The sequence below is a fragment of the Phascolarctos cinereus genome, unplaced genomic scaffold (assembly GCF_003287225.1).
Source record: "Phascolarctos cinereus isolate Bilbo 61053 unplaced genomic scaffold, phaCin_HiC Scaffold_5;HRSCAF=322, whole genome shotgun sequence".
NCBI classification, from domain to species: Eukaryota; Metazoa; Chordata; class Mammalia; order Diprotodontia; family Phascolarctidae; genus Phascolarctos; species Phascolarctos cinereus.
The window spans coordinates 294,923,456-294,947,484 of record NW_027555958.1 but is presented as its reverse complement, the minus strand read 5'-3'; the positions used below and the strand labels follow the sequence as shown (position 1 = coordinate 294,947,484).

The 24,029-nt window shown below is 43.6% G+C and overlaps 1 long non-coding RNA gene across 1 annotated transcript; it reads right to left on the bottom strand.

The window, feature by feature from the left end:
• Positions 1-1,785: 1,785 nt before the first annotated feature.
• Positions 1,786-6,771, bottom strand: LOC110215859 (uncharacterized). The gene is made up of 3 exons (XR_002326631.2): positions 6,621-6,771; positions 4,652-4,712; positions 1,786-2,658 (listed from the first exon to the last, which is right to left on the bottom strand). It is a non-coding gene; the product is annotated as an uncharacterized LOC110215859 (long non-coding RNA).
• Positions 6,772-24,029: the final 17,258 nt, after the last annotated feature.

Sequence of the window (24,029 nt, the reverse complement as noted above, 5' to 3'; positions counted from 1 at the left end):
CACCTGGCTCACTTTCTCCTCCAGAGCCATCTGAGTCCAGTGGCCAGATAGGTGTCAGGACAACTGGAGATGGCCCCTTCTTCATCTGTAAAATGAAAGTCTGAGGATCTCTTCCAGTTCTAAATCCATGATGCTATAATCCTTACTTATATGGGGCTGAATTGGTGGGATGAAGATAGGATTGTCTTCATTCCTTCATAGGGGCCTGCGGAAGGGAAGAACATGTCTTCATTGTGGGCTCTGGTATGATGTCTGCTGCCCACCATCTCAGCCTCTCTGGGGCTGACACCTTGAGTTCACTGGGCTTATAAACCTAACTTATCTTCCAACTCAACAGTACTTAATGCATGTCCCAAGTAAGTAAATAATCTAACAAACTTTTATCAAGCAGCTATTATTTGCTAGGAGGTAGGATGGTATGGTGTGAAGGGCAATGAACTAGAAGAAGAGAGTCAAGAGACTTGGGTTTTAGTCCAAGCTTTGTCACTGATTGTGTCCATAGCTTCCTTTCTTTGGGCCTCAGTTTCCTCATCTGTAAAATAAGGAAATTAGATTAGATTAAGGTCCCTTCTGACTGTAAGTCTATGCCCTCTTAGGTAGAGGAAGAGAAAATGATATTATCCCTGCCTTCTAGGAGCTTATGCTCTAATAGGATGATGAGGGACATATCCAGATAACTGTAAGTTAGAATATATGTGTCTATGAGAGATCTAAACAGAATGACCCAAGAGGTTCAAGGTGGGAAGGATCATTTATAGTTGGTTGGGATCAAGAAAAGAATCATGGAACTGAGAGCACCCAATTTGGACCTTGAAAGACAAGGAAGAAGGGGCAGCTAGGTGGCGCAGTGGATAGACCACCGGCCCTGAAGTCAGGAGAACCTGAGTTCAAATCTGACCTCAGACCAAACACCTGACACTAGCTGTGTGACCCTGGGCAAGTTACTTAACCCCAATTGCTTAAAAAATAAAATAAAAAAAGAAAGAGGAGGAAGAGATCAAGATTAGAGATGATGTGGAGCCTGGGAGCAAGAGTCTATTCAGGCACTGGGGTTCATGGAAAAGGAAAGAAGGGTGTAAGGGGATAGGAAATAATATGATTTGGCTGAGCATAGAATAAGTGAATATATAATCTTTCGTCTCTTTTCTCAGGAGAAAGGCATCCTCTATAGTAAGAGAGGTGGTATGGCAGATAGAATATTGAACTTGGAATCAGAAAGACCCATATTCAAGTCCTGTCACAGAAAATTAATTGTGTGACCCCAGGCAAGCTATTTAACCTTCTCAGCCTCAGTTTCCTCATCCTAAAAATGAAAGGATTGGACTCTGTGGACTCTAAGTTCTCCTCTAGCTCCAAATCTGTGATCTGTCCTATGACCCTCATAAGCTGGGTGTCTTGAAGGCAACGGATGTCAGAAGACATGGGTTTGAATTCTGGTTTTACTATCTACTGCCCATGGGCAGTGCCCTTGGATGAGGCCTTAGTTTCCTTCTGTGTCAAATTAGGGGTGTGTATGAGATTAACTACAAGGGCCCATCCAGCTGTAAATCCCATGCCCTTTTACAACCTTCCCTTACAGCAAGTAGGTAGATAGATGAAGGAATATCAGGCGTGGGGAACCTGTGGCTTGAGGGCAATGTGGCCCTCCAGGTCCTCAAGTGCCACCCTTTGACTGAATCCAAACTTCACAGAATAAATTCTCTTAATAAAACGATTTGTTTTGTAAAGCTTGGACTCAGTCAAAAGGCTGCACCAGTCTCTGGAATAGACTATATGCAGGTCTGCATATCTATAATCACAGGGTAGCCTGGGGTGGAGAGAGTTTGTTTTTATTGAAAACAAGCATATGTAACCCAACTTTCTAAGCAAGCCTAGGGCATTTGGCATGAAGCTCTCCTAATTGGTGGTTTTGCCCCCCAGCCTTTGAGGAGGTGAATGTCCATTATGTCTGTCTCTAAGCTCATTGGAAAATGAAACAAATCCTCCAGTAGGCAATAGGTCTTAATGAGTTCCCCACCATTCCATGGGGCTAATTAAATGGGCAAATTGTCCCTGCTCTCAACAACTTTGTATGAAGCTTTCCATTTGTCAGTTGACTTATGAATCCCCTGAATGCTAAGGTTTCTCAAGAGAGCTCTGTCTCCATGTTGAAGACCTTGACAAAGTATTTTTGTCTCACAGTATCTTTCGTTTTGGTCACGGCTCTTTTGGGCTAAAGCTAGTTGTCGGACTTCTATCAGTTTTTTCCTCCTGGAGTTGGTCCTGGTAAGAGTCTCAAACCATGCATGTGCTTCCTTGAAGAATACGAAGTTTCCCTCTCCAAGGCACCTGCACCATCTCAGAGCCTCATGCAGGCATGCAAAGAAGTGTCAGCAATCTCTCACCAACTGAGAAGTCTCATGCAAAATGCCCCAGGCTTGGCTAGAAACCTGCATTAGATAGACAGCTGCAGTCACTTTTTATCAATAAACAAAAGGTTCCTGGTTCTTCTCCACTGTAAGCTCTGGAATGTTCTAATGTACTAAAAAAAAAAAAGGTTTCAAGAATGGCGCTGGCTACAAACCAAGTCTGTTTTCAGAGGCCCAGCCTAGTTGAATATGAAGAATCCCATTACCAGTAGATTGACCATTTGGTGATGAATTCTAGGGCCATGGCAACCTAGAAAACAAAGAAAAATACAATATGGTGCTGAGTCCTCTGAGGCTGCCTCTGTGGTGATGGAGGATTGAGAGTACTAAGAATTGTACTTAAGACCAGGGGATTCTTAACTTTTTTTTTGGTGATATGAACCCCTTTTATATATTGGTGAAACCTGTGGCTCTCTTCTCAGAATAATGTTTTTAATGCATAAAATGAAATATACACGATCATAAGGAAATCAATTACATTGCAATACAGTGATGAAAATATTTTCCCCATACAAGTTCACAGATATCCTGAAATCTATCTATGCAACCTTTGAAGGTCCATCAACTCCAGGTTAAGAGCCCTTATTTTAGACCATCTATAAACTTTAATCTAACTGTTGTTACTCTAAAATGTGGGATCTCTATCCAATGACCAGTGAGTGGAGGGATTGAAGGATTTGAATCAAATCCTCTTGGCATTCTCTTTTATAAATGAAAAATGAAAACGGAAACTACAGTAAAATGGAAAAGTGGCTCACTGGTACTCCTTGGAGAGACAAAGAAAGGAATAAGTACAGTAAGTTTTACCGTGCATACAATAGCAACAAGAAATCTTATTCTGTGGGACACAAAGTCATCTTCTATTGTAGTGCTCATGGTGATAAGAGCTAGGGCTTATACAGTACTTCAAAATTCACAAAACATTTTATACATATATTATCTCATTTTGTCCTCGTAACAACCCTGGAGGTAGGTGCTACTGTTCTCCCCATTTTACAAATGAGGAAACTGAGATTAAAAGCCGCACAGCTAGTAAGAGCCTGAGGCAGGATTTGACTCCAAAATCAGCACTCTCTCCACTGTGCCACCAAACTGATAAGTATTTGCAAAAAGAACACCCTGAAAATAATTGAAGCTTATGCAGCAACATTGATAGCAGAAGATGAAAAGGTAGGGAGATTATTTGGCGTTCTCCAAATTGAATCTACGTAAACTCAGATAATTGGTGACTTCAATGGAAAGGTGGGGTTGGGTCAGGGTGATGAGAAATCTATTAGAACACAAAGGATCAGGAAGAAGGAATGAAAGTGGCCAGAGACTGGTCAATAACAGAGAAGCTTCTTTCTCTCCTCTGACACTGACATCCACCCTGGTTCAGACCCTTATCACCTCCCTTCTGGACTATGGAAATAGCCTGTCAGCTGATTTCCCTGCCTCAAGTCTCTCTCCACTCCAGTCTATGTTCTACTCAGCTACTAATATGATCTTCCTAAAGCCCAGATCTATACCCCTCCCCACCACAATTTTAAACTTTTTTTTTTAAACTCTTACAAGCGTGGCTCATAGTCAAGTAAAACAAATTCCTAAGAGCAGTTAGGCGGCCCAGAGGGTAGAGCACCAGCCCTGGAGTGAGGAGGACCTGAGTTCAAATCTGGCCTCAGACACATAATACTTCCTAGCTGTGTGACTCTAGGCAAATCACTTAACCCAGATTACCTTACCAAAAACAAAACAACAAAACAGAAAAACCAACAGATTCCTACATGGCCATATCTAAAAACTGAATGTCTCATTATGCTTCTTGAGTCCATCACCTGTCGGGAGGTGAGTAGCATGCTTTTAGCTTTGTTCCTCTTGATCATTATAATGATCAGAGCTCTTATGTCTTTCAAAATTGTCTTTCTAGTATGGAAATCTGTTTTGCATGATTACATAGTATAACCTATATCAAATTGCTTGCCATCTCAGAAAGGGGGAAGATGAGGGAAGAAGGGGAAAAAAATGGGAACTCAAAAAAATTTTTAAAGGATGTTAAAAATTATCTTTACATGTAATTGGGGGGGAAATAAAATATTATTTTAAAAAAGGGAAAAATTTTTCATCTTTGCAATGTTATTGCATAAATTATTTTCATGGTTCTCATTTCATTTTGCATCAGTGCATGCAAGTCTTCCTAGGTTTCACTGAAACTATCCCTTTCATTATTTCTTATGGCACAGTAGTATTCTATTACATTTATATACCTTAATTTATTCAGCTGCTCCTCAGCTGGTTGGCACCTCTTTGATTTTTAGTTGTTTATCCCTACAAAAACAGAAGAACAACCATTAACTGTCCTCACAAAGACTATAAATCTCAGTGGAGTTACCAATATGTGTTTATGGAGGGCATTTCCATGCTGGGAGTTCCCAACACAGCTAATAGTACAATTCTGTAGCCAAAATGATACTACTAGAATTGAGAGATAGAGTGATATAGGCAGATTCTCTGGATGAACAGAGCACTAGACAGCACAGATGTTGAGATGAGGAAGACGCAGGGAGAATGCAGCCACTGGAATTGCAAATTTAAAAAGGTTTCTTGAAACAACACAGGACCTGGCACATAGTAGGTACTTAATAAATGTTTACTGACTGAATGGAGCAGGGAATTTTGGAGTACAGTTGATAAAAAAAAATAGAGGGACAGTTTAGGGAAGAAAGAAGAGCATTTTAGGTGAGAGGAAGGCAATGGAAATAATGTAATCTGAGTAGTTGGATCAATCAGGAAAGGAACTGGGAAAAGAGAGAAGATTCCAAAGTCCTGAGGCACTTAGCTTGAAACTGTAAGCCCAATAAAGGCAGCCATTTAAGGGGAACCTTGGACCTGGAAGTTTCTCATCTATATGGATAAGAATCATAAAAATTAACTTTGCAAAGACTGTGCCTTTGAATCCCACCCCCTTGCTTTTTTTCACTCCTAGGAAGCCCTCACCCCATTTCCTCCCAGGAAACTTCTAGTGCTCCCCCACTTTTTGCCTCTATCTTGTCCCCCTAGAACTGACATCCGTAGCAGCTCTACCCAAAAGAGGAATAGGTTCTGGACCAGACTGTCCTTCATCAATTAGTATCCCCCATCAGTTACCCAAACACACATTTTTCCTCTTAATCTCCACCTCCCCAAGGATCTGTCCATAGGAACTACTCATCTATGGGGACATGGATCATGGATTGATTGGCTGAGGGCCATCCAGGATGCTAGTTGTTGGCAGCTTCTTTCTCTTTCCAGATCCTCGTTTTTCATTCCTCATTACTTCTCCAGCTCTGGAATTGAGTACAGAGATGCACACTCCTTATACTCTCACTAAAATCCAGCTCTGCTTCCAAAAAAATTTAGAACTGGAAGGAAACCTTAAAGGTCATCTAATTCAAACCCCAACTTTTACAAAGGAGGGACTTGCCCAAGGTCACATAAGAAATTGGTCACAGATTTGGGACTAGAATCTAGATCTCTTGATTCTCAGTCTAGAACACTTCATGGGTCAGAGACCAGCAGATTGAAAGGACAACACAGGGTCTGGGAAAGAGCATGGGGTTTGGAGTCAAAAGGTCTGGGCTCAAATTCCTACTCTTTGTTTCACTGTTGGGTGACCTTGGGAATTTCTAAGCCTCTGTTTCCTCATCTGTGAAATGGGGGGGTGGAGTGGGAGTGGACAAGCTCCATGGTTCCTTCTACTTCCCTATCTATGGACCCTATTATACTCTTGCAGCAGGGTGGGAAGAACATTTTCCTTCTTTTTTAATCACAAGCAGAACTCAGCCCACTTGTGACAGTCTGGACTCGACTGACCCCACAGGACAAGTTGTTCCTTCCCTTTCTCCTCAGGCTGCAGAATGGGGGCAGATAGAGGGGCCCCACTTTCTTCCACCTTTCCCTCTTTGCTGTATTTTGTTTCGCTTTGTCTCCAACTCCCCCTCCCCGGCCCTCCCTCCCTCCCTCGCCTTGATAAGGATCTATTTGAAGCTTGTCCAGCCTAGGCTACGGATTCCAGAGAAGCCACAGCTGGATCTCTTAAAGGAGAAGGGAAGACCCCCCCCCCCAAGTTCTGCCTCTCTGCCCCCTCCCCCATCACCTCCTCCTAGGTATTGTCAGCTCTCAGGCCTCCTGGGGCAGGTCAGATGAGCCACAGCAGCGCCTCTCCCAGGACCCACTGCTCAGTGGGCTCCTGCTCACCCTGTCCAATTTTCAACATGTCCCCTGCTGGTCTCCAGCCCCAGGTCATTGGCCTCCCCACCTCTGGAAAAGCTGAACTGGGAGTAGCTCCCCAGTCAGTTGCTGGAGTTCCGGAGCAGCTGTCCCTGGCTTGGGGGTGGGGGCAGGGGGGACGTTGGGAGTCGGGGGGTGGAGGGGTCCAGGAATGCTAGGGCTGAAGCTGGGTTGTCCCAGACAGAGGCGGCTCTGAATTCTGGGAATGTTTGTGCAGCTGGGAGCCCATTAGGGGAGGGAGCCTGGCCGTTTATTAATCTCAGCCTTGTTCCCTGGGAGGGGCTGGGGGAAGCCAGGGCCTAAGCATACTAGGGCTGGGGGAAGGGATAGGGAGTGGGGCTCCAGTGCAGGGCGACAGCCCCCAGCCCCAGACTTGAGTACTAGCGCGGCTCAGCAACACAGCGGAGTCGTTTGGCTCTGGGGGCACTGCACCTGGCACATGGCTTAGGCACATGTGTGAGCAAAGCTGTTAATTTGCACGTGTGGGTGGGGTGCATACTTATACATGAGCAACGGGCCATGTGTGCATGTGGTGAAGGGAATACATGCACCCCTAAGGAAGAGGAGTTGTGTGCAGCCAGTGTGCAGTCTGAAAACGGAAAGGGGTGCTATCAACCTCAGAGAGCTATCGGCACTAAACCCTTTCCAGAAGGGGAGACTTCCTGGGAATACTGCGCTCCTCCTCATTTTAGAGGCCTGAGAGGTTCCTTCCCGTTCTGAGTTTCTTGAATTTCATGTTCTGACTTTCATTAACTTGTTTTTTTACCTTAATATCTTGATAACTGTATTTTAATATAATTGGTTTCCTTTGTAATCCTATGTATTTTGTTTGATACATTTTAAAAATTCTCTTTTGAGAAGGATTGAAGAGGCTTCCATGGCACAAAACAAGCTAAGAACCTCTGTCCTATGGTACGAGGCCAGGGAGTTAGCTCCCTGCAGGATGTGTACATTACCCACTCTGATCAAGGCACTTCTGTCCTTGGTCCTCTGGCTTTCTGCTGCCCATGGGGACTTTCCATAATTACAGCCTCCAAAGGCTGACCCCTTTTCCCCAAGTCTTCCTCAGCAGGAGACAAGGAGAAGGAAGGCCAGGGCCAAGGTCAAAGAGAACTAGTGTGGAGAGACATAGTACCTGAAGTAAGTGAGTTTGGCCCCTTCAGTCACCCCTAGAGGCCCCCAGCAATGGAAGGAAGAGGAACCCCTCTCCCAGCTCTAGCTGGTTTAATTAGTTCATATTAAGGATGGTTACAGGGGAAATCTTGAGGGGACAGGATCCCCAGAAACAAAATAACCAATTGGTGGTGATAGCTCCCATAATCCAAAAGTTGATACTTGACGGGAGGTAGAAGTTTGAAGATCCCTAATTCTGGTCTTTTTGTGATGTCAGAGTCCAGGACCATTGGGGCATGACTTCTCTTAGCCCTAGGTAGTCCCCAAGACCTCTAATTTTAGAGAATGATAGAATTTAGAGATGGACAGGTCCTTAGAGACCATTTCCAGGGGGTTTTAACATGGGGTCCTTGAACTTGAGCGGGGAAAAAATTTTGATAACTTTATTTCAATATAATTGATTTCATTTGTAATCCAATGAATTTTATCTCATGCTCTTAAAAACCTTCTTCTGAGAAGGGGTCCAATGAAAAAATGTTCTAAATCACTACTGATTAGAAAAATGCAAATTAAAACAACTCTGAGGTTGGTACCTCACACCTATCAGACTGGCTAATATGACAGAAAAGGAAAATAATAAATGTTGGAAGGAATGTGGGAACACTAATGCACTGTTGGTGGAGTTGTGAACTGATCCAACCATTCTGGAGAGCCCAAGGGGATACTGTACAAACTGTGCATATCTTTTGATCCAGCAATACCACCACCAGGTCTGTATCCCAAAGAGGAAAAAAAAGGGAAATGGAGATATTTGTACAAAAATATTTATAGCAGCTCTTGTTATGGTGGCAAAGAATTGGAAATTGAGGGAATGCCTGTCAGTTGGGGAATGGCTAAACAAGTTGTGATATATGATAGTAATGCAATACTATTGTGCTAAAAGAAATGATGAGCAGGCTGATTTCAGAAAAACCGGAAAGACTTACATGAACTGATGCAGAGTGAAATAAGCAGAACTAGAAGAACATTGTACATAGTAACAGCAATACTATATTATGATCAACCATGAATGACTTAACTATTCTCAGCAAGACAATCCTAAAGGACTCATGATGAAAAATGCTATCAACATCCAGAGATAGAGCTGATGGAGTCTGAATGTACATTGAAGCATACTGTTTTTTACTTTTTTGATTGTTTTTAAGGTCTGTTTCTTCTTTCACAAGATGACTGATATGGAAATATGTTTTACATGATTGAACATATATTACTTACTGTCTTAGGAGGGAAGAAGTAAAGGAGAGAGAGAAAATTGGAGCTCAAACTTTTTAACAATTGAATATTAAAAATTGTCTTTACATGTAATTAGGAAAAAATAAGATTTTTTTTAAAAAGAAGAGGTCCACAGTCTTCATCAGATCACCCAACAGTCTCATCTCTCCCTCTCCCTCTCTCTGTCTCTTTCTCTCTCTCTCTCACACACACATACACACACACTAAGATAATCTGATCTAATTGAAAACTTTCCTTACACAGAAGACAAAACCTGAGGCCCTGAGAAATAAAGTGATTGACCTGGGGTGACATGGTAAATTCGTGGCAGAACTTACCCAGGTTCCCAAGGAATGGCACCAGAACAAGAACACGGGAAAATCTTTGTAGATCACTGCCCTCGGGCAGTTCCAGTTTAGAGAATACAATACTTCATGTATTATAAACATGATCTGTGGTATTTGCCAAGGTGGCTACTTCCTCCGGACATCCCAACTTCTCTATAACTGACAGGATCATATTTGAAAATTGTTGAGATCCAGATTTTCATAATCTACAAGGAAGTTGGTGGTAACCTCAGATTTTAGTTGGGTTGGTCTTTGGACCATTGGCATACAATATAATCCATCACTCGTTCTGTCCTGGTTATTTCTAGCTTGGTAGGTAGGACCTACCAGAACTTTCATTTTCCCACTAGAAACCAAAATATCATTCTAGGCCATGTTTCCCTTAGTTTCCTCATCTGTAAAATGTGGATAATTACACCATCTAATTCATAGGGTTGTTGTGAAGATCAAATGAAATTTTTATTTTTTTTCTTTTAAATAGTATTTTATTTTTTCCAATTACATGTAAAAACAATTTTTAACATTCATTTTTAAATAAAATTTTGAGTTCCAATTTTCCCCCTCCCTCCCCCTTCCCTAAGAGGACAAACAATTTGATTTGATATGGTTTATATATGTACAATCATGGGAAATATACCTCCATATCATACGTATTGTGAAAGCAGAAACAGAGCAAAAGGGAAAAAATGCAAAAAAATAAAGAAAGTGAAAATAGTATGCTTTAATCTTCATTCAGACTCCATCAGTTCTTTCTCTGGATGTGGATAGCATCAAATGAGATATTTGCAAAGTGCTTTGTGCTCTATAAAAAAATATTCTAAGTGCATTCAAGAATTATATACAATATCCTATGTGAGTTCTGACATTTGTTACTACAGAGATGGGGGGGGGAGGGACAGCAAAGGATCAGAGAAGATGTCCTAGTGGAGGTGACACTTGAGTTAAAGAATATACAGAAATTCACTAGACCAATAGGGTCACTTTTCCTGTCTTCAGGAAGCTCCTAGTTGTCTAATGGAAGGAGATAAAGTCCCTTTCCTCAGGAAGTGTCCCAGAATTCCTGAGTCTGATGGGGAAGAAAGAACCAGCACTAGGTACCTGGGCAAAGACAGCATAAATAGCAAATGTGAGGGATAATAAAGTAATGGAATGAATGAAGTTCAGAGGTAAGGAAATAATAATATTAAAGAAGGCTTCCTGGAAAGGTCCAGGGAGTTAACAAAGTTGGCTCCAGTTCCTGGATCGTTGCAGAGAACAGCAACACTGCATCCCTCCCTTCTCATTCCGCACACCCCACCCCCAACCCATCACCATCTTGCAGATGTCTCTGGTCCTTTCAGCTCTCTTGTAAAAGTGTGCCTTCGATTCTATCTCCCCCACCCCGAAATCTCTATTTCCTCCATGCCCCACCCTGTTTTCATCTGAGCTACACTTGGCCTCCCTTGTAGGCAGGTGGTTCAATCAGCTGCTTGGCAGGAATGGAGACAAGATCCCACCCACAGTGGGGTGATAGGCCTGGAGCGGGTTGAACCAAGAAACCTTGGAGCTTAGGGACCTCAGCACATGTCAGCTTTCCGAAGTCAGTGTCATATCTAGAATTCATTTAATGAACCTGGAACTCCTACTATGTGCAATGTCTCATGAATAAACAAGAGAGATGGATTTAGGGTGTGGCTGACTTCAGCCTGTGGTGGGTCTGGGTCTCACATGCTGGGTCTGAGAGGAGGGCCAAATTGTGCTAGAGGACAATGAACCGCAGGCTAGGTCTCAATTTCAAGTCTGCAGCTGCTGAGTGTGTGTATGTGGGGTGGGAGGTGGGGGTGAGAAAGCTGGGGAGGGGTCTGGATAAAAGGCAGAGAATGATACCTCTCCTGAGAGACACCCCAAGACAGGGTAGGGAGTGGAGTTCTCTAACCACCCAAAACAAGAAGCCAGACAAGGCTTGGTGTGGGGTGGGGCAGGGACAGAGAAGGCAGGGAGGGATTGAACCATAGGGAGTAAAGGATTCAATGTTCTACCCTTTTGGGGGGACTTTACCCAACTCCATTAGCTAGATTTGGATGAAAAGTGATTTAGCGCTGAAAGGGACTTGAGAGGCTATCTACTCCAACTCTGTCATTTTACAGAATGGGAAACTGAGGCCCAGAGAAGTCAAGTAGGGACTTGTTCAAGGGGAACAAGGAATTTAAGATATAAGGCCACACAGTTAGCTTTCTAGCTATGTAATTTTGTGACTTTCTTTCTTTTTTTCCTCCCTTTTTTAGTGAGGCAATTGGGGTTGAGTGACTTGCCCAGGGTCACATAGCTGGTAAGTGTCAAGTGTCTGAGGTTGAATTTGAACTCAGGTCCTCTTGACTCCAATGCTCTATTCACTGTGCCACCTAGCTGCCCGGGGTGACCTTCTGTCTGCTTCAGTTTCCTCAACTGTAAAATGGGGAACAAGGTGTTGTTTTTCAGTTGTTTCCAACTCTCTGTGACCCCACTTTGGGGTTCCCTTGGCAAAGATGCTGAAGTGGTTTGCCATTTCCTTCTGTAATGCAGAACATTATTTTACCATTTAGGTAGTAGGACCCTTTAGGCCATGGAAAGCAGAAGTTGCTGCTTAATGTTGCCTTTCTTTCTAATGATTTAAAATCCCCTTAAAACCCATACATATCTCATTCCTTTCTAATTCTGACCTGACACTTCACAAATCCTTCCCAACTTGCCTTCTACCAACCATATAACCTAAATAATAAAGTATTCTTCTCTCTTTCCCTCTCCCATCCACGCACTGCTTTGAAGCTGCTGTCACCTGGGGAGGGAGAGGGGGAGAAAGAAGGCAACTTTTCAGAGTCCTGCTGCAGCCTTTGGCTGTCTGGCTGCAAACAAAACAACCCAAAAGGGAGGGAAATGATGTACTAGCCGTGTCCCCCCATTATTGCAGAACACAGACACAGACAAACAATAAAAGCCTGAACACAAACACATCCTCCCAATGGAAGTCGAAGGAACTGCCCTGGAGAAAACTGTCTGCAATCCAGTCTGACACCTGTCTTTCAGTATGAAACAGAGGTGGCTTCAGGCAGATGATTGCAAAACAGAATCTCTTAAAAACACAATCTCTACACATATAAACTAACAGACCAACACTGAGACAGAAACCAGGAACGAGACACAGGCCCAACAGAACTAAGACAGAAACCAGGAACCAGAAACTGGGTACCAGGAACCAGATACAGGCATAGTCCCAACGTCTCGGGGTGCCTGGGGGATTGAGGCACTAAATGCTCTGCCATGTCTGGCACTCGTTCCCCACCAGAAAACAGGTCTGCAGACATTTACCTCCAGAGGGTTACCAGGTCCACGAGGCCGAAATGAGGTACAGTCGGAGTCGGGGAGGGAGGCTTCTCCTAGTCCTGAGTCCTGGGGCCCTGGAACATCATCAGAGGCCAGCTCCCGTAGAAGTCAGAACAGAACAATTCCCCCCTCCCGAGGCCGATGTCCTCTCCAGGTGGGTCTCTGCAGCAACACAGTACGCTGCTATCTCGGTGGGGCCTCCAAAATGTTATACCGAGAAATTAGCGAGTTAGACCCAGACTAATTTAAATTGTGGACTTTATTATATTAGCGCGCAGCTGCCAGGGATATTCACATCCAAATCAAGCAGCCCCCATCAGGGGTCGAGCTAGGGTTTATATAGGGAGTATACAGGACAGGGAGGGGGATGGATCTTTGAAGTCTTGCAAGAGGAAGAGTTTTTGGGCTGATCAAGGACACCCCTCTCCCTCTGTCTAGACATGATAATGCTCTGCAACAAAGGAAAAAACTTTCTCACAATGGAGGCTTCCAGAGATATGATCTAAGGGCTGGAGCCTGAGCAGCCAGATAAGGGTCATGCTGAGGCCCATGCATGAATACTGCTAGGCACAGTGTCCTTGGGCTGGCGAGTGGTTGTCAGAGATAGTGTTTCTGAGACTAGGGAGGCATTTTGGGGGCAAAAGTATAAGCACAAGCATCCGAGCATCCCATCATTACAGGTCAGGGATCACACAAACCAGACCAGGTGTCCTGATCTCTGGTATAAACATAATTATCTAAGCCATTATATTGCAAGTTTTCTTATCCATTTGCGTTGGAGGTATGGGCTGTGCTTAAGCTATGCAAGAGTACGTTTCACTATTGTTTAGATTTAGGAGGAAAGAGGTCTAGGGCAAGATTAAGCAGCAACTTCTGCTTTCCATGGCCTAAAGGGTCCTACTACCTAAATGGCAGAATAATGTTCTGCATTACACTTCTTCAGCTCATTTTACAGATAAGGAAACCAAGGCAAATGGGGTTAAGTGACTTGCTCAGGGTCACACAGCTAGTAAGTGTCTGAGACCAGATTTGAACTCAGAAAGATAAGTCTTCCTGACTCTAGGCCCTTTGCTCTATTCGCTGTGCCACCCAGCTGCCCTGGAGATAACAATAGCCCCTATCTATAAACAATAAATATTTATTGATTGACTGACCAGCCTCCCAGGATTGGTGTGAGGCTCAAATGAGATAATATTTGTAAATCACTTAACACAATGCCTGGCACATAGTAGGTGTTTAATAAATGCTTGCTTCTTTCCTTCCTTTCTAATAAATATCGTCTGCAGGATTTAAACCCAGGAATCCTCAGACCCACTCCTCTGAACCCAGCAAACTTTCTACTCTAGAGTAGGGAACCTTTGGCCTCAAGGCCACGTGTGGCCTTCTAGGTCCTTGGGTACAGCCTTTTGACTGAGTCCAAGTTTTTCTAGGTCTTTGGGTGCAGCCTTTTGACTGAGTCCAAGTTTTATAGAACAAATCCTTTTGTTAAGGGGATTTGTTCTGTGAAGTTTGGATTCAGTCAAAGAGCCACACTTGAAGACCTAGAGGGCCATATGTGGCCTTGAGGTCATAGGTTCCCCACTGCTGTATACCAGGTTAAAAATCTCACACTCAGAGAAAAGAAGGCTGTGTGGATACTTCCCCTTAACCTCCAACACACAACATCATTCATCCAAAGTCACACATTTTCACTAAAACCTCCTCCCGTCCCCCCACACTTCACAAACTTGTGTCCCAGAGCAGTGGTCTCCAAACTTTCTTGATCACACACCCCAATCAGTAAGACATGCTTGAGCATGCATTCCAATATATGTATATTTACCCATTTAAAAATTGTGGATGCATATTACTACACTAATAATTATGTAGAATAAAACTTACACAAAAATGTTAAAAGAATGAGATAAGGAATCAATATTTTATCTAGAATCAATCAGAAACCACTGGAATTTGCTGAGTAGGGGAGTGACATGGTCAGACCTGTACTTTGGGAAAATCACTGACAGTTGTGTAGATAGACTGGCAAGAGGAGTCACTTGAGACAGGGAGACCAATTAGGAGGCTATTGCCGGTAAAGGGTGAGGAGTGCCTGGAGTGGTGACTGAGTGGGTAGGGAGAAGTGGGTAGATAGGAGAAATGTTATAGAGGTAGAAATGACAAGATTTCGAAAGTGATTGGATATATGGTGTGAGAGAGGGAGGAAAACATTGAGGTTTTCAGCTGGTAGTAACTGGAAAGATGGTGGTTCCCTTAATGGTAATAAGGAATTGGTTCTTGGTAATCTTGGCCCTCTTTGAAAACAAAGGATAAACGACAATAGGGAATTAGAGAACAGGGGAGGGCTTGGGAGCAAGAGTGACTTGGGGGTGGAGATGGGGAAGATAATGAGCTCCATTTTGGATATGTTCAGTTTGAGATGCCTACAGGCAATATAGTTTAGAATGTCTAATAGGCTGTTGGTGATATGGTATTGGAGAGGAAATAAACATTTATTAAGCACCATTAAACAGTATGTGCCAGACACTGTCTAAGTGCTTTACAAATATCCGATTTGGTCCTTACAACAACCCTGGAACATAGATGCTATTATTATCCCCATTTGACTGTAAAGGAAACTGAAGCAGGCAGAGGTCAAGTGACTTACCTAGGGTCACACAGCTAGTAAGTGTCAAAGGGTTGGAAAAAATGCAAGCGTGGCCCTTTGACTAATCCAGACTTCACCAAACAAATCCCATTAATAAACAGATTTGTTCTGTGAAGTTGGGATTCAGTCAAAGGGCAGAACTTGAGCACCTAGGGGGCCATATGTGGCCTTGAGGTCGAAGGTTCCCCACCCCTGGGTCACTCCAAGGTCTAGATTTGAACTAAGGTCTTCCTGACTCCAGGTTGGGTACTCTATCCACTGTGCCATCTGGCTGTATGATTTTGGAGTCCAAGAGTGGGATTATTAGAACTGGATATATAAATCGGGAAGTCATCTGCAGAGATAATAAAAACCCATTAGAATTGATGCGGTCACTGAGTGAGAACATAGGGAGAAAGGAGAAAAGAGCTGAAGACAGAGCCTAGGGTACATCCATAGTTAGAGGTCATGATATGAATGAAAATCCAGCCCAGGAGTCTGGGAATTGATCAGATGCATAGAAAAAGAACCAAGAATGAACAGCATCATAATGACACAAAGAGAAAAGAGTAAGTATCCAGGAAGAGAGGGTGATCAACGGTGTCCAAAGCTGCATCTAAGAAGGATGAGGATTGAGAAAAAGCCACCAGATTTTGCAATTAAGAGATCACTGGTAACTTTGGAGAGAGCAGTTTCAATTGAGTGATAAGTTAAGTGTAACAAGGAGATTGAGAACCTGGAAGACTGGAAATAACGTGGGGACTATCTAAGGAGATGGAACCTTTCTTGAAGAAAGGTCAGTTTGGGGGAGGGAGTTGTCAGAGAAGATAGTACATGATGTTCCAAAAGTCTTAGTGCACATTTAAACTTTAATAGCTCAATGTATAAATGCAACCCATCCACATCCCTGCTTATCTTGCGTTACTCACTCTTTCCCACCAAAAAATGGAAATGTGTGTGAGTGTGTGTGTGTGTGTGTGTGAGTGTGTGTGTGTGTGTGTGTGTGTGTGTGAGTGTGTGTGTGTGTGTGTGTGTGAGTGTGTGTGTGTGTGTGTGTGTGTGTGTGTGTATACATATACCTTATTCTTCAGCCCCAGGCCCAGTGGAGCACCTGCTGGGGCTACCTGAACCTAATCTGGGAAACAGGATATATGTAATTAACCAATTGGAGGGTAGGAGGATGGGTCACAATCCCACTCTTTCTGAGATAGCCAATTGTAGGCTCGTCTCCAACAAAACTACATCAACTCCTTCACCCAACCCACCCCCTCCAGCAACTGGCCTTCTTTGGTTGTGCTAAGCCTCATGCTGATTATAACCTTATAGTAGGTCTAGGCACTGATCCCTAGCATTTGTGCAAGGAAATCTTCCCTTCTCCCTAAGTGTCCATCCATCCTTCCTCCCAGGTTATCTCGTGCCTGCTGAAGATTCTCCTCTGAAGGTAGACTCTCCAATCCAAGGGCAGCAGCCGGTAAGGAAGACATCACCACCACCATGGTAGTGGGAAAGAATGAGTCACAGACAATGAGTAGACAGACGTGGTAAGATACAATCCACATCATATCTCATTACATTATTTTTATCCCCAAACACATTTGATTTCTGAACTTCCATATTTCTGTAAATCTTTTCAGGCTCTCAGGTTTTAAATCTCCTTGTTATCATTGACACCTCCCTCAATGGGAACTGTTCTCTTCAAAGTTTCTAATGATCTTGTGTGTGTGTGTGTGTGTGTGTGTGTGTGTGTGTGTGCATGCGCGCGCGTGTGTGTGTGTGGGGGGCGCAATTGAGGTTGTGACTTGCCCAGGGTCACATAGGTAGTAAATGACAAGTGTCTGAGGCCAGATTTGAACTTAGGTCTTCCTGACTCCAAGGCCGGAGCTCTATCCACTGAGCTGCCTAGCTGCCACCAATGATCTCTTAATTGTAAAACAGAATGGCCTTTCCTCAGTCCCTCTTAACCTCTTTGCAGCATCTGACACTGTTGACAACCCTCTGTTCCTGGATACTCTCTCCTCTCTGGGTCGTCCTGTTTTCTTCCCCCCCACCCCTGGCCAGTCCTTTTCAGTCTCCTTTGCCTAATCACTTTCATACTATGCCTCCTAACTGTAGGTTTGTCTTGGGACATCTTCTTTAACCTCACTCCTCTCCCAGTACCCTACAATCTAGTGATAGAGGCCTCCTTGCTGATCCTTGAACACAACACTCCATCTCCTGGCTCTGGACATTGTCATTGGTTGTCCCCCATGCTTGGAACATTCTCTCTCCTATCTTTACCTCCTCACTTCCCTGGCTTCCTTCAAGTCTCAGCTAATGTCACACCTTCTACAAGAAGTTGTTTCGAGTATTCCTCAATCTTAGTGCCTTCCCTCTGAAATTACCCTCAATTTATCCTCTATATATTTTGTTTATACATAGTTATTTGTATGTTGTCTCCCTCATTAGATTGTGAGCTCTTTGAAGGTAAGGACTGATTTTCTTTTTGCCTTTTTTTGTTTCCCCAGCACTTACAACAGTACTTGGCACATAGTAGGCATTCAATAAATGTTTGATGACTTGATTCTTCTATTGCTTCGTTTCCTTACTCAGTGATCATTCACCATTTCAATGAAGCTAATTTGTTGATCCATACACCTAGCCTCTGTCTCTCTCCTGAGCTCACTTTCATAAATGCTCACTCACTCACTCTATCTATCCATCCATCTGTCCTTCCATTCCACCTATCCTTCCATTCCATCCATCCATCTGTCCTTCCATTCCACCTATCCTTCCATTCCATCCATCCATCCATCCATCCATCTATCTAGCTACCTAGCTAGCTATCTCTATAACTGCCTATAGGACATTTCAAACTGGACACACTATAGATATCTCAAGCTCAATATGTCTTGAACTCATTTTTTTTTTTCACATTAGTCATGTTCTCCCAATGGGAGAAACCACGAGACAAAAGAAACAAAAAAGAGAGAGAGAGAGAGAGAGAGAGAGCAAATAGTATGCTTTAATCTGCATTCAGACTCCGTAGTTCTTTCTCTGGATGTGGATAGCATTTTCCATCATGAGACTTTTGGAGATCCTTGCATTGCTGAGAAGGGCTAAGTCTATCAAAGTTAGTCATCTCACAATGTTGCTGTTACTGGTACAGTGTTCTCCCAGTTCTGCTCACTTTACTTAGCATCAGTTCATGGAAATCTTTCCAGTAAACTCATTATCTTTTCTCCAAAAAAATCCATCCCTTTTTGGAGAATATCATCATCTTTCTGGTCACTTAGGTTCATAACCAGGGTGATATTCTTGATTTCTTACTGTTAAACCCCATATCCAGTCACTTGTTAAATCTTGTCATTTCTACTCCATTATGTCTCTTGAACCTAATCCTTCTCTTTCCTCACATAGCTACCATCTCCCTTCAGGCATCTCAACATGTGAAATATTTCAATAGCCTCCTAAGACATATTCCTCAAATCTCTCCCCACTGAAGTCCATCCTCCACTTAGGTGCCAAAGTAATTTCCTTACAAATTGGGTCTGACCACGTCATTCCCATACTCAATGAAGTCCAGGGCTTCCTACTGACTCTAACTTCAAATATTATTTCATCTTTATGTCATCCCTTAAATTTTGCACACATAGTTATTAATATAGTGGAACATAAATATAATAGTCCCTTAGGTGGTGCCCCAAAAGACAGTTCCATGCCGTATGCATCATGAATGAGACATGATTCCTAATTATTAGAAGGAATGCTGAGTGAAATGTTATGTCCCTGCAGAAAGGACTTACTGAGCTAGTTCCAGATACTTCTTGGAGGAGCCATATGGAAAAAGGAGCTCCAGGGAGGTAGGAGAAAGCAAAAGACTTTAGAATGGCAGACAAGTCTATGAAGCCCAATCCATCATCATATCATGCCCCTGAAGTTGCTTGACATTTTAGAGACTACTGAGAATGGACCTCCTCTGGGTGAGATCATTCCTCTCTCTTTGATTGATGGGGGTTCATATCTCACTCTCCGCTACTGAGCTCACCCACTCTGGTGGACTCTTTGGTGTGTTCTTATCAAAACTTCTCTGATTTCTGTTTGCTGTTTTGCCTAGATAAATGAGTTTGCCTGCCATTTGTGATTTGTGGTAGGCTGTTTGTTTGGTAGGAAGGGGCTAAGCTGAGCTGTAGAAGCTAAGGGCTAACTTCCCCATTAAGAGCGATGAGGGATTGTGTTTTTTTCCTGAACTTTGTACCCGTAGACTAGATAGATATTTGAGACATGGTGAATAGATGTATTCTAGCCCAATACCCCTTTTGGAGATAGGCAAGCCACAGCTCTTTTCCCATTCCCCTTAAGGCAGAAATTGAAGCCTCCCTCAGACAGGAGTGGACCACATTCCAGGAACATTTCTATGCCACTTGCTAGCCAACCATCATATATATATATATGTGTGTGTGTGTCTGTGTGTGTACATACATATCACACACACATATGTATATATATATGAATCCCTAGCATAAAATATTTTAAATGTTTCCCAAAATCTGTATATTTATCAATTTATAAATTATATATAGGTAAGATATATGTGTGTGACGCTGTCTAGTATACATTACATATATGATTATATGCAATATTCAATTGACTAGATAAATATCTACATATCCAATCACTCTATATATGTTAGATAGCTCTATACACACATATTATATGTAACTGTATATATAATAGTCAATTAATAAGATATGTATCTACTTTATATATAATACATTAGATAGCCACCGGAAAATTGGATTCTATCTATGGAACTATTCTTGGCCTTGATAGACCAGTTTGGGCCTTACCTTACCAGGTTCCAGGCCTCCATAAGAATTCCAGTCCATGTCCATGCCATGTGGATGCTCATGTCTCCAGCTCCTTTTCTCAGCTCCCTTTTATGTGATCTTCCCCTATTAGAATGTCAGCTTCTTGAGGACAGGAATTATCTTGTTTGTATTTGTAGCTCCAGTGCTTAGCAATGTGGGTACATAGTAAATACTTAATAAATTATCTTTCCTTCTCTTTCTGTCTATGTCTCTCTCTCTCTCCTGAGTATGCACAACTCCCTTTTCCAAATCTCTTTTATACAGCACTGTAGGCTATTAATAGATCATTCTACAGTTTTGGGTTCCAGACTGAGGACGCCTAGTTCAGGATGGCATTGATGTTCAGAGGTTAAAAATGGGTCCTACTGGGATCTGTCACTGCCACCTGTCCTCATAGGTAGACTGGGATTTCTCCTCCTCCTTCTGTATAGAGTATCAGAGAGGGGGATAACTACCTGGGTGTGTGTGTGTGGGTAAGCTCAGGAGCTGGGGTGGGGGAGGACAATGAAGATAGAATGGAACGACAAGGGACCCTGGAGTAAAGGAAAGGGAGAAAAATGCATAGTGGGAGGGAAAGTAGAAATGGGAGAGGGAAAGGAAGAGATGACTGTGATGAGGAGAGGAGTCTGGAGAAGCTAGGGAATGGAATGAGGGAGGACAAGGGAGGGTAGAGGAAGGAAGGTGCAACAGCAATTAAAGTGGTGGGCTGCTCTAAGGAGCTATGTTCCTTTTGTGATTTCCTGCTGCCTCCCTCTTCCCTGGCTTCCCCTCCCCTTTGCCCAGCTCCTTCCCCACCTCTCCTCCTTCCCCCTCCCGTCTCTGTTCAGCTCCTTCTCTCTTCTTCTCCCCACCGCCCCCATCAGGATCTGGGGCTGGTTTATTTTCCTTAGGAAGGCTTCCTGAAAGGGGAGACTGGTTTTCCTGACATATGAAAAGTGTCTCAGACATCGTCTGACCCTTCCTGCTAAGTTCCAGCTCCGGGGGAGGGGAGTGTGTTTGACATGCAGTCACACACACATGTGGACATGCAAACATATCCTGACACATGTTACAAATGTCTACTCTTCCTAGGGACCTTACTTGTGTTTGTGGCTTTCTATCAAACTTTCATGCCTAGGACTGTGTATGGGCACATGGATCCATGTACTTACATGTTGAAAAATAAAATATGGACTCATACAGAGCATGCTCATTTACATAAATGTATACCTTGTTCTCCAAACACACGCACATACACGAACACACACACACATACGTACACACTCACAATTTATTCTAGTCAACTGAATTTTTCCCTCTGTTTTTTAACAATAGAGTTCACAGTAATAGCACCCAGAGTGAGTGGTCCACAAAAACACTCTTGTGGAAGGTGGCAGCATGAATGTGTAATGTGGCCTGGAGCCATTGAACACTCTGCCTTCTTGGCCCTCATAGGGAGGCACAGAAAGGGTGGAAACGGGCATGAAGAAGCTGGTTCAGAGAGACCACCCATGGAGGTAGAGTGAGTCTTCCCCTCCTCCCCTCCTTGTGGGTGAGAGGTGGGATATCTGGATGGAGAATTGTGTCCTCATGGGCCCTCTTGATTTGGGTCTCCCCTGGAGCCAGACAACCCACCTGCCCTTCCAGAGAGGGTTCCTAGGAATATAGAACCCCCTCCCTCATTTCCTGCACACATCCTAATAGTCCCAGGGAATGAGACACCTCCAACTCCTAGGTCCTAGACCTAAAGCTCTCTCTCTCTTTGAGGTCCCTTGCAAGGGTCTGCAAAAATCTCTATCACCTGTAGCTGTGAGAAGTGATGGGGAGAGTGTGGGGAATGGGATGGAGGAGGTGGTGGAAGGATGGGGAAGATATAAGCAAACCTTCCATGGCTGCTTCTAACTCTTCACCTCCAATGAAGCCTATACATTACTACGTCTTGCTCCATACCTTCTCTGGGGCAGGGCCAGGGCCTGGGGAAGGGGATCTCTCTCCTCTTCCCCAACCCCCACATCCCAGTCCAAATTCTCCTTTGGTTCTCCCAGGGAAATGAGGCATTCTCAGACTCCCAGACAGAGGGAGGAAGCTAGGGAGGGGGGTGTTGGAGGGGAAAGGGGAGGAGTGGGGCCAGGGTTTGCACACAGGAGCCTTTGTGGGATTCCCAAGCGTCTTGGTGGAAACACTTCATATATCAAGTGTGTTTGTCCCTCCCCAGGGAAGAGGGGGAGGAGGAAAAGGAGGGGGCTGGGGGATCTGCAGGGACACGAAGCCTGAAATAGGAAACACCGTCGGTAACCTGAGCCCCCTGGAGGTGAGATTGGGGGTAGGGGTGAGTGGGAGGGAGACCCTTTATTGTGTCGTTGAGCCCTCCCTGGTCTACAGGATCTTTCTTTCAGAAATCTTTGACTTCCCCTCTCCCAATTCCACTGTTTCTCCTTTCTAGAGCTAGTCCTCCTCCTAACTTCCTCTCTTTCTCCTCCTTCCTCCATCTCTGATCTCCCACCATTCCAACTTGCTTATCCCTCCTTGGACCCCTGTTTCCTCCCCCCCCCCAAGTGTCCCCTCTCTGCTCCCTCATTTATCCTCACACTCTTTCTCCCTGAAGCATATCCTTCCCAGTCTGCTACGGGCAGCTCCCATTCATTCAGATAGCTCAACTTGCCCCATTCCTCTTTTCCTAAATCCTGGCTTGTCAGCTTGGTTCTTCCCCTTCCATCTTTGCCCGTTACTTGACTAGTGTGTTGGGCCTCTTTTGGGGTTTGGGAGTCATCATCCCTGAGAGTAAGCTGTTAGAAAAAGCCGTTTGCTCCTAGACGCTATGTATGTTTGTATTTAGGCTGTGCTGGCTTTACCAAGGAGCTGGGCTAGGTCAGAGAGTCTGAGCATGGATACAGACATTCTTACATTGCCTATCCTTTTTTATATTTTGAGGGCCTAGGAATGCTAACACGAGAGAGCATTCATCAAGGAACTGTGGATCGAGCACTGGACCTAGAGTCAGAAAAATCTGAGTTCAAATCCAGCCTCAGATACCTACTAGCAGTACAACCCTGGGCAAGTCGCACAACTTTCTTTTGCCTCAGTTTCTTCAACTGTAAAATGAGGATAATAATAGCACCTACCTCCCAGGTTTGTTGTGAGGACCAAATTAAATAATACTTGCAAAGCCCTTGTCATATGCCTGGCATAGAGTAATCACTATACGCACAATGTATCATCATTATTATTATTAATTATTATTCACTGCCTAGAACTTGGGGGACACCTCTCAGGCATCTCAAAATTTATGGTTAAGCATAACTTGAGAGTGGACAGTGGAAGATGCCCATCCCTATTCACATAGGAAGTTTGGGGCTTTTAACTGGAGGGAGGGCATAGCCCCAAATCATTGTAGAGGCATACCTTGTGCTTTGCAGATACTGCTTTTTTTTTTTTACAAATTAAAAGTTTGTTTTTTTTTTTTTACAAATTAAAAGTGTAGAGCAAGTCTATTAGTGACATTTTTCTAGCAGCGTATGCTCACATTGTGTCTCTGTGTCACATTTTGGTAATTCTTGCAATATTTCAAACTTTTACATTATTATTATATCTCTTATGGTGATCTGTAATCAGTGATCTTCAATGTTATTATTATAACTGTTTTGGGGCACCACAAACCACATGCATTTAAGATGGTTAACTTAACCGATAAATATTATATGTGTTCTGGCTGTTCTGGCCCTCTTCTTCTCTCTCCCTCTCCTCTGGCCTCACTATTCTCTGAGATACAACAATATTGAAATCTGGCCAATTAATAACCTTACGATGGTCTTTATGGGCCGCTAGGTATCACAGTTGATAGAACATGGGGTCTGGA